A 13,715-nucleotide genomic window follows, 5' to 3' on the forward strand; every position below is an offset into this window, starting at 1 on the left:
TGCGCTACCTGTCTTTCCTATTTCTATAGTGAACCTCTCCACCACCCCACCCCACCCCTCCCTCCGCCCCTCTGCAGAATATTCAGGTGTTTCAGGTTTGATGAACCCAGCAGGAATTCCACGGATAGATTGGCATAATTTAACAGCCCTCTTGCATCTTTCTGGCCACATGATAGGTTGGGAAGGAGCTTGTGTCTCGGGCATAAGCCAATCAGTGCCTATCATTCTAATAGCTGACGTGATTGGTTTATAGAACTATAGACGCGACGTGAGACTCTTGCTTTCTCCTCCAGGGTGGGAAGGAGGTGGTATCTAACTCCAGTCTTTGTTGGCCCCCATTGTGGAGGAGGAACTGAAAGCTCGGATTCATGGAGCTCAATTTCTGACCGCACCGCATCTGACGTCGTCCTCACTCATTGACACTTCAGGTGAGCGACCCCTAAATACTCTTTCATGTTGAAGTCACTTTGACTTGGAGGTTCTTTTTGTTTCATTCAAAAACGTTCTATCCGACACAAATAATTGCTTTTATTAGGGATATAAACCTAAATATTTAAGTAAATTAAAAAAAACTTCATAAGAAACTAAAAGAAACAAACAAAGCCCCCACTGAATTATCCAGAGAACATTCCAATGTCCAGAGAACATTTGCAGACAAATTTGAATCTCTGACTTAAGTGAAAAAAAAAAAAAGTAAAATACACCTAGACCGTGGTAGATTTCGTTTGTTTTACACGTGAAGGTAATCAAGACTGTGGTTAATAACTTGGGCCCAGATGTACCAGATGCTCAGTTAATTGGCCCCCACTCAGCTGGGTTCACGTTGTAGTACACAATTGTCTTGGATTTTGTTGCTAAAAACACGCCTGTTTTTGCCAAACAACACTGTTCTGGAGATTTGCCACCCCAAACACAGAAAGCTTGCCGTGATGAAGATTTGTGCCATTGGTGAGACCAGAAAACACCACTACATTGTAATAATGCCAGAGGCAACACGTCAGCTTGTGTGTCTTCAATTAATCACGCATTAGACAGATTTCAAACAGCGGCTTCGTTCTCATTAACTAGCCGCTGAGCGTGGAGATGCTAGCTGTGCATTAGGAGCTGAAGGTGGACAGGAAGTTGCATTCTGGCTGACTGTGACCCGCCCTTCCAAGGACATTCTCTCTGTGTCCAACTTAATGTTCCGCGGAGGTTTTAGCCTCTGAGGACACAAGGCCAAAGCTAATCAGGAATCAGTTGTTACATAGCAAGGCTCAACTTTGACCACACTGGGGAGATGGCAATCTGGAGAGATGGCAGTTGTCTCTAATCTGAGACAAATCACGATGTTTTCAGCTTCCCTGTTAGGTTGGTTGGCCCAGGAGGGCCCTGTAGGATAACACAGTGAATATGGCAGCTCTCCAGTCTGCTCTTAAAATGTTGAGGAAATAGAGGTCTGGCTGGCAGTGAACAAACAGATGGTTAGAAGCTTTTGCCTTCCTTATTTAGTTATTAATTAATTTTTGGCTGTGCTGGGTCTTCATTGCCGTGTGCTTTTATCTAGTCACAGCAAGCGGGGACTACTCTCTAGCGGTGGTGACTGGCTTTTCATTGTGGTGGCTTCTCTGTTGTGGACCATGGGCTCTAGGGCAACTCAGGCTTCAGTAGATGCAGTTCCCAGACTCTGGCCCACAGGCTTAATATTTCTAGCACACAGGCTTAGCTGCTCCACGGCATGTGGGGTCTTCCCGGCACCAGGGATTGAACCCATGTCCCTGCATTGACAGGTGAATTCTTCACCAGTGAGTCACCAGGGAAGCCCTTATCTTCCTTTTTTAAAATGAATTTTTATTGGTGTAGAGTTGATATTACAGGCTTCCTTTACCACTGGTGGTTCAGTGGTAAATAATCCACCTGCAATCCAGGAGATGCAGAAGACACAGGTTCAGTCCCTGGGTCAGGAAGATCCCCTGGAGGAGGAAACGGCAACCCACCCCATTACTCTCATGGGGATAATCCTAAAACAGGAGCCTGGTGGGCTCTAGTCCATGGGGTCACAAAGAGTCAGACGTGACCGAGCGTAGTTGATTTACAGTGTTGCATTTGTTTCTGCTGTGTGGCCAAGTGAATCAGCTGTACGTATACATACATCCACCCTTTTTTAGATTCTACTCCCATATTGGTCATTACAGAGTATTGGATAGAGTACCCTGTCAGCAATGGAAACTTACTGCTAAGATTTCTTTGTGATCAGTAAAATTTCTCCTACAGATTTTGATAAAATATTTGAAGGGCTTAAGTGTACTTCCAGAGTGTGAATTCCTTTTACCTTCCATTTTTAATTTTAAACTTTAAAAGATGTTAACATCTGTATCTGACAATTGGGCTGTGGATAGGCGTAAATCATGTATTTAGTCCCATAGGAGTAAAATATACCTGGATCTCTGCCCTGTTCTCTTAAAACTAAAGAGGGTGAAACTTTTGTCAAGTTCAAGTGTGGCTTCCTCTGCAAGCAATGCCTGAGCTCTGAACACATGGTGCTACCAAAGCCAGTGTTTATGGGTTGTGTGGAGCTTGGAACGTGTTGTTTCATAGGAACAAATGGAATTAGCGAAAGGCCAGCCCACCTGGTGTGCTCATAATGGCCTCATAAGGGAACCATTTATTACAAAACCCAACCACGCTGTTAACAGTGCTTCTGGCGGAAAATGGTTCAGACCACACTCGGGTTGTTATCCTTCTGTTTGGCTGCAGTAGGTTTGGGATCTTCTTTGGCTGTTGCGTAGGACACAGTTGTGTGGAGAAGGTTGTTGATGGGTGGGAATAGACAAGGACTCACTGGTGGCTCAGTGGTAAAGAATCGGCCTGCCAATGCAGGGTTTGATCCCTGGGTTGGGAAGATCCCTGGGAGAATGAAATGGCTACCCACTCCAGTATTCTTGCCTGGGAAATCCCATGGACAGAGGAACCTGGTGGGCTATAGTGCATGGGGTCACAAAGAATCAGACATGACAGAGCGACTGTCACTTTTTTTCACTTTCAAGTATGCAAGCCAGTAGGATTGAGGGACTGTGAACAAGGCGGGTAGAGAACTGGGGGATGAGAAATCCAGATGCTCCTAAGCCTTAGGGTCTCTGCTTATGATATGTCTCCTTAAAAAAAAAAAAAAAATCATTGAGGATAATAACAAGGATGCAGATTTTCCTAAGGTCACCTCATAGACAAAGGAGATGCTGCTGCTAAGTCGCTTCAGTCGCGTCCAACTCTGTGCGACCCCATAGATGGCAGCCCACCAGGCTCCTCTGTCCATGGGATTCTCCAGGCAAGAACACTGGAGTGGGTTGCCATTTCCTCCTCCAATACATGAAAGTGAAAAGTCAAAGTGAAGTCGTGCAGTTGTGTCCGACTCCTAGCGACCCCGTGGACTGCCACCTACCAGGCTCCTCCGTCCATGGGATTTTCCAGGAAAGAGTACTGGAGTGGGGTGCCATTGCCTTCTCCAAGACAAAGGAGATGATGGGGCATTAATTCAATTCAGAGAATTGGGGTTTCCTGGAATCTCAGGAATTGATATAAGCCTGGGCTCTTCTAACACAGTTGTTACTGACCAGGATTCTTGCCTCCTTTATCAACAGAAAAGGCCAGACAAAAAATTCAGGCAAGGCTTTATTGGGGTCCCTGCTGCAGCAGTGGGGGAGGCAGAACAAAAAACAAGTTCCTTTGCTCACTCCCCAAGGAGAGGTGAGCTGATTTCTTACATGAGGTGAGGGTAGCAATGTGTCCAGAGGTCAGGCTGGAGGGGTGATTTTGGTGATTTGCCCACCGCTTTGGTGCTATTGTGTGAAGGGGGCATGCGCAGTCTAGCAGTTGGGTTTTTTTTTTTTTGTCTCTGTGTATCTTTTGTCCAGAATTTGCCCCAGCTGTGCATACACATAGTTATTTTTAGTCCCTTATGGTTTCTTAGCATTTTGTTGCTTGAGGAGATGTTTGTCCAGGTACAAGCATTGCAGCACAGCAGTAAAGGATCCCAGGTCCCAGGCCTTTCTCAAAATGAACTATGGAACTCTGACTTTGAACACCTCATCAGATTTTTGTGTATTGGGATTTTCTGCCATTACGGCCATCAGAAAGAAAAGTCAAAATTGAGTAGATGTCAAACATTACCTCGACATGAACATCACTGTAACCAGGACCTCGTTATAATTTCATCTTCTTATTCAAGGCCAAAGTTCAGCTGCTTGCTGAAACATGAGCAGAGGTAAGATTTTCTTTATTATTTGTGAATTTTAGTTTAGTTCAATTTTTATTTTGTGAAAGTGAAAGTGAAGTCGTTCAGTCGTGTCTGGCTCTTTGCGAACCCATGGACTGTAGCCTACCAGGCTCTTCAGTCTATGGAATTTTCCAGGCAAGAGTACTGGAGTGGGTTGCCATTTCCTTCTCCAGGGCATCTTCCCAACCCAGGGATCGAACCCGGTCTCCCGCACTGTGGGCAGATGCTTTACCATCTGAGCCACCAGGGACGCACTTATTCCTTATTTCAGGAAGTATGCATTAATTGGAGAAGGCAATGGCACCCCACTCCAGTACTCTTGCCTGGAAAATCCCATGGACGGAGGAGCCTGGTAGGCTGCAGTCCATGGGGTTGCTAAGAGTCGGACACAACTGAACGACTTCACTTTCATTTTTCCCTTTCATGCAGTGGAGAAGGAAATGGCAACCTACTCCAGTATTCTTGCCTGGAGAATCCCAGGGATGGGGGAGCCTGGTGGGCTGCCATCTATGGGGTTGCACAGAGTTGGACACGACTGAAGCAACTTAGCAGTAGCAGCAGCATACATTAATTTTTACATGAAAAACACAGCTATACACCTTTGAAGTAGTGGATCTTTGCAAACAAAAATCATCTACAATGAAGTAAAATATAAAGCATTTTTCTTGGGAGAAAAGTCCACACTTTTCATGAGCTCCTTGAAGTATTCATGCACCTCAGTCGTTGAGATTCATTGCCCTGCAAGAATGAAAATACAGTCATTAATAATGGGTCCACTTTATAGTTATAATGGGATGAGTGGGTTCTGAGAGGAGCTGGAGATTTTTCGGCAGCATTCAACATGATGAAAACTTTAAGGCTTACTCATTTGAAAGTAGTAAATCCCTGCATTCCTATTATAAGATGACAGTATATTTGTGGGGTTTTGTTGTTGTTCAGTCACTCAGTCATGTCCAACTCTTTGCAACTCCATGGACTGCAGAATGCCAGGCTTCCCTGTCCTTCACCATCTCCCAGAGCTTGCTCAAACTCGCATTCATTGAGTCAGTGATGCCATCCAACCATATTATCCTCTGTTGTTCCCTTCTCCTCTTGCCCCCAGTCCCTCCCAGCATCAGGGTCTTTTCCAATGAGTCGGCTCTTTGCCTCAGGTGGCCAAAGTATTGGAGCTTCAGCTTCAGCCCTTCCAGTAAATATTCAAGGTTGATTTAAGTTTGAATTTTTATTTTAAAAATTTATTTTATTCAAGTATTGATTTACAGTGTTGTGTTCATTTCTGCTGCACAGAGAAGTGGTTCAGTTATATATATATATATACACACACACACACACACACATTCTTTTTCATGTTCTTTTCCATATGGTTTATCACCAGATATTGAATATAGTTCCCTGTGCTATATTGTAGGACCTTGTTGTTTACCTGTGGGGTTTTAACCTATGACTTGATTTATGAAAGAGAATAATGTTTGTAATATATATTTGTATATAACATGATATTTTAGATATTTAAAGATGATATATATAATTATACATATCAGTTATCTGAGCAGATAATAATCCCTGATTATTTTTATTTCTTGCTATAACACTTGGTCCAGGTTATTGTTAAGGAAAAAGCGTAGCTTTCCGCCATCTTTCCATATGGCCATCATGGTGCGCAGGAAGGTCTGGCTGATGCTCTCAACAGTATCAACAGTGCCAGCAAGAGAGGCAAACCCCAGGTTCTTATTAGGCTGTCCTGTCATCATCTGGTTTCTAGTTATTGATGGTGAAGCATGGTTGCCTTGGCGAGTGTGAAATCACTGATTATCACAGAGTTGTGAAAACTGCTGGGAACCTTACAGGCAGGTGAAGCAAGTGTGGCGTGCCCAAATTTTATGTGCATCAGCCCCAGATTTGATGTGCATCTCAGAGATCTAGAAAAAGGGCAGAATGACCTGATCCTGTCGTATCAGTCTGGTTTCATTGTACTGACAGCCTTGGCTTGCATCATGAACCATGAAGAAGCAACACAAAAACACACAGGGGGGAAAATCCTGTGATTCTTTTGCTAAGGATGTAAAACATCTGTGCAAATAAAGTGCCTCAACAGGCAAAAAAAAAAAAAAAGTATAATATGTAAGCTCTTTAAAACTGGGAACTCTACCTTCCATGTTCTTTGAAGCTCCGTAAGACCTAACCTCTTACTCTATATCCTTTCATATAAATCAGAATCTATTCAACATCCTGGTAGTATAAGTACTTATTCATGGCCTGGTTACCTATCTTTACATGTTTGGTTTTTTTAATGAGAAATGTATATAAAGTACTTTTTCACATCCCAAACTATGAGAATTGCCTCAAGACAAAGTCCTTGTGGAATTGTTTGAGTTGTGAGATGCATTAGCTTGTTTATTTTGCCATGTGGGTTGTGGGATCTTTGTTTGTCAAGTAGAGATCAAACCTGGGCCCTCAGCAGTGAAAATTCAGAGTCCTAACCACTGGACTGCCAGGGAACCACTGGCACCTCCTTAATGTTCTAGTTATTCTCCTTGGGTGTTGCTCTATTTGTCAATATCCTGTTGTCGTTCAGTCGCTAAGTTGTGTGGCCAACTCTGTGTGACCCCATGGACTGCAGCATGCCAGGCTTCCCTGTACTTCCCTAAATCCTGGAGTTTCTGCAAACTCATGTCCATTGTGTTGGTGATGCTATCCAACCATTTCATCCTCTGCTGCCCCCTTCTCCTTTTGCCTTTAATCTTTCCCAGCATCACGGTCTTTTCCAATGAACCTGCTCTTTGCCTCAGGTGACCAAAGTATTGGAGCTTCAACTTCAGCATCAGTCCTTCCAATGATTATTCAGGGTTGATTTCCTTTAGGATTGACTAGTTTGATCTCCTTCCACTCCAAGGGAATCTCAAGGGTCTTCTCCAGCAGCACAATTTGAAAGCATCAGTTCTTAGCTGCTCAGTTTTCCTTATAGTCCAACTCTCATATCCATACATGACTACTGGGAAAAATCATAGCTTTGACTATACACACCTTTGTTGGCAAAGTGATGTCTAAGCTCTTTTAGTACACTGTCTAGGTTTGTCATAGCTTTTCTTCCAAGGAGCAAGCATCTTTTAATTACATGTCTTCAGTCACCATCCACAGTGATTTTGGAGCCTAAAAATGTCTGTCACTGTTTCCATTTTTCCCACATCTGTTTGCCATGAAGTGGTGGGACTGGATACCATGATCTTTGTTTTTGGAATATTGAGCTTCAGGCCAGCTTTTTCACTTTCCTCTTTCACCTTCATCAAGAGGCTCTTTAGTTACTCTTTGCCTTCTGCCATTGGAGTGATATCATCTGCATATCTGAGGTTGCTGATATTTCTCCCAGTAGTTTTGATTCCAGGTTGTGTTTCATCAAGCCCAGAATTTTGCATGATGTACTCTGCACATAGGGCTTCCCTGGTGGCTCAGCTGATAAAGAATCCTCCTGCAATGTGGGAGACCTGGTTTTGATCCCTGGGTTGGGAAGATCCCATGGAGAAAGGAACAGCTACCCACTCCAGTATTCTGGCCTGGAGAATTCCATGGACTGTATAGTTCACGGGGTTGCAAAGAGTCAAACACGACTGAGTGACTTTCACACTTTTTACTCTGTATATAAGTTAAATTAAGTAAGGTGACGATATACAGCCTTGACGTATTCCTTTCCCAATTTTGAACCAGTCCATTGTTCTAACTTCTGCTTCTTGACCTGCATACAGATTTCTCAGGAGGCAGGTAAGATGGCCTGGTATTCCCATCTCTTTAAGAATTGTTCACAGTTTTCTGTGATCCACACAGTCAAAGGCTTTAGCATAGTCCATAAAGTAGAAATAGATTTTTTTGGAATTTCCTTGCTTTTTCTGTGATCCAGTGGATGTTGGCAATTTGATCTCTGGTTCCTCTGCCCTTTCTAAATCCAACTTGCATATCTGAAAGTTATCGGTTCATGTACTGCTGAGGCCTAGTTGGAAGGATTTTGAACATTACCCTGCTATCGTGTGAAATAAGCACAGTTGTATGGTAGTTTGAACATTCTTTGGCATCGCCCTTCTTTGGGGCCAGGGCTTCCAAAGCAGTAAAGTAGCACAGCAGTAAAGAATATGCCTGCCAGTGCAGGAGATGAAAGAGACGTGGGTTCGATCACTAGGTCAGGAGTGAAGGGCAACCCACTCCAGTATTCTTACCTGGAGAATTCCGTGGACATTCCACGGGGTCGCAAAGAGTTGGACACGACTGAGCAGTTAACACTTTCCCTTCCTTGGGGTTGGAATAAAAACTGACCTTTCCAGTCCTGTGTCCACTACTGAGTTTTCTAAATTTGCTGAAATATTGAGTGCAATACTTTGACAGCATCATCTTTTAGGATTTGAAATAGCTCAGATGGAATTGCATCACTTCCACTGGCTTTGTTTGTAGTAATGCTTCCTAAGGCCCACTTGACTTCACACTCCAGTATGTCTGACTCTAGGTGAGTGACCATACCACTGTGGTTATCCAGGTCATTAAGACCTTTTTTGTACAGTTCTTCTGTGTATTCTTGCCACCTCTTCTTGATCTCTTCTGCTTCTGTTAGGTCCTTACCATTTCTGTCCTTTATCATGCCCATCCTTACATATCCTTGTCAATATCCTGTTAATCCTTTTAATTCTTTCTGATATTCCCTCGTAATCAGCTTTGTGCACCAACTTTGCGTTACCAACTTTCTATTATCACAGGCTTCCTGAAATTCCCCCATGCTCCAGTCTCCTTACTGGGCAAAAAAACATTAAAAATATAAGCATTTGATGGTCATCATCTGAGCATCGACTCTCTAGATGTCAAGCAGTGGGGTAGGTTTGGGGATAAGATGCAGTCTCTGCCACCAACAAGTTAAAAATCCAGACAGATTAAACAGCCTGGTAGAATCCTCTAGGATGCTGTCTCTCTGCTAGGAAGGAAAAGGGTTGTTATGAATGAGTGATTTAGGTGTCACTACCCTGCCAAATTTTAACTGTGACATGTGCCCCCAAGTGTGGTGTGGGTGCTAAGTAAATATGCCATTCCCCAGTCTCATTTTACAGAGGGCCAATTAGACAGGCAGACAGTGGCCATTTTATAAATGAATTCATTTCAAAAATGTATCACTCTGAGATCATTCCAATTTTCCTACAAAAAAATCCCACTCCTTTTTGACCACTGTGATGATACGTGTTCATGCTTACAAAAAGATTGCTTTGGACTTGATTTAATTAGCAATCAGTCAGTCTACAAAAGTTTCCTGAGCAGAGGTTGTTATGTGCCAGATTCTGGGGATACCACAGAGAACAAAACCAAGACCCTGGTCTCAGGGGTCTACAGCCTGCTGGGTAGCGAGATGGGGGATCGGTTATATTGTCCTTCAACTCACTTCTCTTAGGCTTGGTCTGATTTACTTCACATCATGTAAGTTCTTTAGATCACTGGTTGGGTTTGTCAGTGCAAGCAAACTTGGAACTCAGAACTTCCAAATCTGCAGGGTATGACAAGACCCCTCATGGTGGCTCACCAGCAGCAGCGATAATGGGTTCTCTGCTCTCCTGTTGGTTTTACTGGCTTTGTGCATGCGTGCTAAGTTGCTTCGGTCGTTTCTGACTCTTTGCAACCCCATGGACTGTAGCCTGCCAGACTCCTCTGTCCATGGGATTCTCCAGGCAAGAATACTGGAGTGGGTTGCCATTAGCTCCTCAAGGGGATCTTCCTGACCCAGGGATTGAACCTGCATCTCTTATGTCTCCTGCATTGGCAAGCAGATTTTTTACCACTAGCACCACCTGGGAAGCCTGTTACTGGCTTTGGATGGGTCACTTTTCAGTAGAGAGACAGTGGTGACCTTAACTGCCCTGGATTGAGACACAATAGTCTTCTACCAAAATCTTCTACAGGATAGACTCTCCTATTCATGTGTAGTCCTGTGAAACTCATAAAGGTGGACATGATCCACAGTGTTACTCTTAAGAGTTTTTCCAGAGAGATTTTAATTTGACTTCTGGGAAAACAAATGGTAAACAAAAGCCTGGGATATAGCCCTCAAAGCATTGAAAAGCCAGTATTCCAGCAGAGTGGAGTTTGAAGTATGCGAGAGTCCACTCTTGGCCTCACTCTAATAGAGATGATGCTTTGCTCCAACTCATTGAGAAGATGACACATCTCTCCATCCTTATTCAGAACCCTGTGCTAATGTGTGCTAGAAATAAGGAGTCTATTCAGATGGCAGTGTTAGTCTCTCTCATTCTTTCTAACACTGTGACTTTCAGAGAGAATGACTCCCATTCTGGCCAGGTGGTGTTTTAAGGATTTGGGGTCTATCTATACCTAGTTCTTTTAGCCACCACCCTACAACCTGGGGAAGGACACCCCTGCTACTGACTTCTTGCACCTGATACTCTCTGATGCTTGAGGAGTGATGGTCTTCTAGGCTGATTAGTGTACCCATTTGGCACTGTGATGGTTCATTTTATGTTTCCATTTAGCTGGACTGTAGTGCCCAGATATTTGGTCAAACATTAACCTGGGTGTGTCTGTGAGAGTGTTTATGCATGAGATTAACATTTAAATGGGTGGACTTTGAGTAAAACAGATTGCCCTCCCTCATGTGGGTGGGCCTTATCTAATCAGATGAAGGCCTGAATAGAATGAAAGATTGACTTCCCCCATGTAAGAGGGAATTCTGCCAGCAGACAGCTTTTGGACTTCAACTGCAACACTGATTTTTTTCTTGAGTCTCCAGCCTGTGAGCCCACCCTTCAGATTTTGGTCTTGCTAACCTCCATAACTGTGTGAGCCAATTCCTTAAAATAGATCTCTTTCCATCTCACTACACTGCTCTCACTCTCCTGTGTACACGCTATCTACACACACGCAGTATATCCTAGTGATTCTGTTCTCCAGGGAACTCTGATATACTTGGTAGCCCAAATATCTGTTGACTAAGTGTCCTCACAGGGAGTCCTTTTAGCCCCAAAACTTTGTGATGAGATAACTCTCAGTGATAGCTTATGTATCATGGCCCCTGCCTGAAATGAAGAGGCAGTCATGGAATTTGGACGGTGCAAAAGAAAAAAAAAATATGGATGAAGGATTGTCCTACACAGCCACCTAGGGAGGCTGAGCCCATGTCCTCTGCCGGTGCAATGGCAGTACCCCAGCTGACCCCTGATCCCATTCAAAATGTAAAATGTGATCCACCTTTTTGAGTGGCCTTCTATCTGTTATGACATTATATTATGCTGCCAACTCATGGACAAGTCCATGGATTGATTGACTGAGTTGGTTAGAATCTGAACCATTGGAACCTGTTCTTGTCTTGATCAAATTGAGCAGTCAACATCAGGAACTTTGAAATGCAGTTCGACCTACTGACAAAGAAGGATGTGGTGGCAACAATAAACTGTCAGTGAGCTGTTCTTCTACCAGAGCTCACAAGGAGGGTGTTTTCATGGGTGGGGATGTAGGTGGCTGGCAAAGGTTAATAATCTCCTTGTACCTTGGCATGACTGGGTACTGAGATTACATTTTTTCCTTTTCTTTCCTATGGGGATATTCTTCAGAAGAAGATGACTCTCAGCTAATCCTCCCTGCAGTCATCTCCCTTGTCAAAGAGCTTTAATTTCTTAGAGCTGTTCTGCTTCTCCTCCTTCCCCTCTCCTCCCATTATTATCAGAGTTAAGCTTTGTTTCCACTGTTGGTTCTTGTTCTGATGGCAAGTATGTATAAGCCATGGACTTATTTACTCAGTCAAATCCATTCAGAAGAGCAGTGATTCAAATCTTGTTGGTACCACCTTATTTAACTTAGGGAATTAAATACTTAGGGATAAAAGATGTATCTGGCTAGCTCAAGATGACCAGAAGAAGGTTCTTTATGCTTAATGATATATTTCAAAAGATTATTGATACCTAATTTTAACCATGTCCACTGTAACTTTCTCTTCTTTTCCAAGAAAGATAATTGAAATAATATTCTTGGGGAAGCGCTTGAGCACAGACCAAAATGTATTATTCTTTCCCTGGTACCACCTAAAGGGAGATAATCTCACACAGAATTAAGTATTGGGTTGGCCAAAAAGTTCATTTGGGTTCTTCTGTAACATGTCATGAAATAAGCCAAATGAGCTTTTTTGGCTAACCCAATACTTGCCTTCTAGCCACATGGTAAAGGTATATTTATCTACTCACCACTGGATCAACAGCTGTCACTCTTTTTGTTAAGATCTTCTGCTACCTACCACATTTGATCATGGATTTCCTGGCCCCATATATCTCCACAGTTTAGCTGACTGCATAATACCAGAATTCAGTCCTCATTTTGTACCCTAATTTTGTAGAGCACTGTTCAAGAATAGTAGTTCTCCACCCAAGCTATGCCTGAGAATCACTTGTGGAGTTTGAAAATGCATGTGCGCCAAGGCTCTACCCCTGAATATTCTGATTCCGTAGGTCTAGGATGGGTCCCAAGCATCTGTAGTGTTAATATCCCAGGTGATTCTGTGGTCAGACCAAACAGCTGACTGTCCTAGACCTTCTGGTTCCATCTGCCCACTCTACACAGACCATCAGCCACATGGACTGCATCAGTTAATATGCAAGTGAGAACTCCAGAGTAGCACCTATTGCTGAAAAAGACATGGGCTCTTTGTATTCACAACAGAATTCAGTTGTAATGACTCACCATGTCTCACTGGCCAGAATCCTCCCTTTGGTATCCATCAGTGTTCCACTTCTGCTGGTCCTTTGTCATCCCTGGCACTACTGTTACCCTAACAGCTGGTCAGTATTAAGGAAGCTGTCAGCATATACATATAAGGAGTTTTAGAACTAATGCTAGACTCTGGGGGGATTTGTGAGTCTGGGCTGGCCTCCAGACACAATGTAATTCTGCTCGAGCCAGCTGCTAGAAGACCGCAACTTCTGGGTCTCCAGAGTAACAGGAGATGCTGTCTTCAAGGTCTTCAGACCTCCATGCATTCTGTTAATGTTCATCTAGATCACTAAGACCCAGACTCCCTTCTCCACTTGAGATCCCTGAGTGTGTGCTGGAAGAGGTTCTGAGCATCCAATGGCACTAAAATCAGTCAGAGACATAGGCATGGGAACTCCTCTTTCACCTTAGAAATGTGCTAGGATGCATTAGGGTTGACCCTGGGAAGAGTGCATCCCTCCTCCTTGATGGGAAAGGGTCACACCTGGTGGGAGGCGATGTCTACATTCAGTGAACCCTTTGATGACTCAGCCCACTAAAACTCGTAGGTGCAATTCTTTTTAATAAAAGCTACTGCAGCTTTTGTCTTTGACATGGGGAATGTTCCTAAACTCTGTGCCTATCCTCTGGTTTCACTTATCCTGGCTTCTTTGCATTCTGGCCAGTGGCCGCCCTCATACCTATATTTTCTCTCCATCTCTTCTCTTTCTCTACTTCTAGCCTCTTT

At 43.5% G+C, this 13,715-nt stretch overlaps 1 long non-coding RNA gene and 1 pseudogene across 1 annotated transcript in view; both read left to right on the forward strand.

Annotated features, from left to right (window-relative positions):
- The window catches only part of LOC105003039, a 15,620-nt gene extending 15,199 nt beyond the window's left edge, over nucleotides 1-421 (forward strand). The window contains exon 3 of the long non-coding RNA XR_827064.1: nucleotides 294-421. This is a non-coding gene — a long non-coding RNA (uncharacterized LOC105003039). The remainder of the gene's footprint in view (nucleotides 1-293) is intronic.
- A 3,731-nt stretch (nucleotides 422-4,152) lies between these two features.
- Nucleotides 4,153-6,309, forward strand: LOC105003103 (annotated as a pseudogene).
- The last annotated feature ends 7,406 nt before the right edge of the window (nucleotides 6,310-13,715 follow it).

This window comes from Bison bison, unplaced genomic scaffold (assembly GCF_000754665.1).
Source record: "Bison bison bison isolate TAMUID 2011002044 unplaced genomic scaffold, Bison_UMD1.0 scf7180017864461, whole genome shotgun sequence".
Taxonomy (NCBI): Eukaryota; Metazoa; Chordata; class Mammalia; order Artiodactyla; family Bovidae; genus Bison; species Bison bison.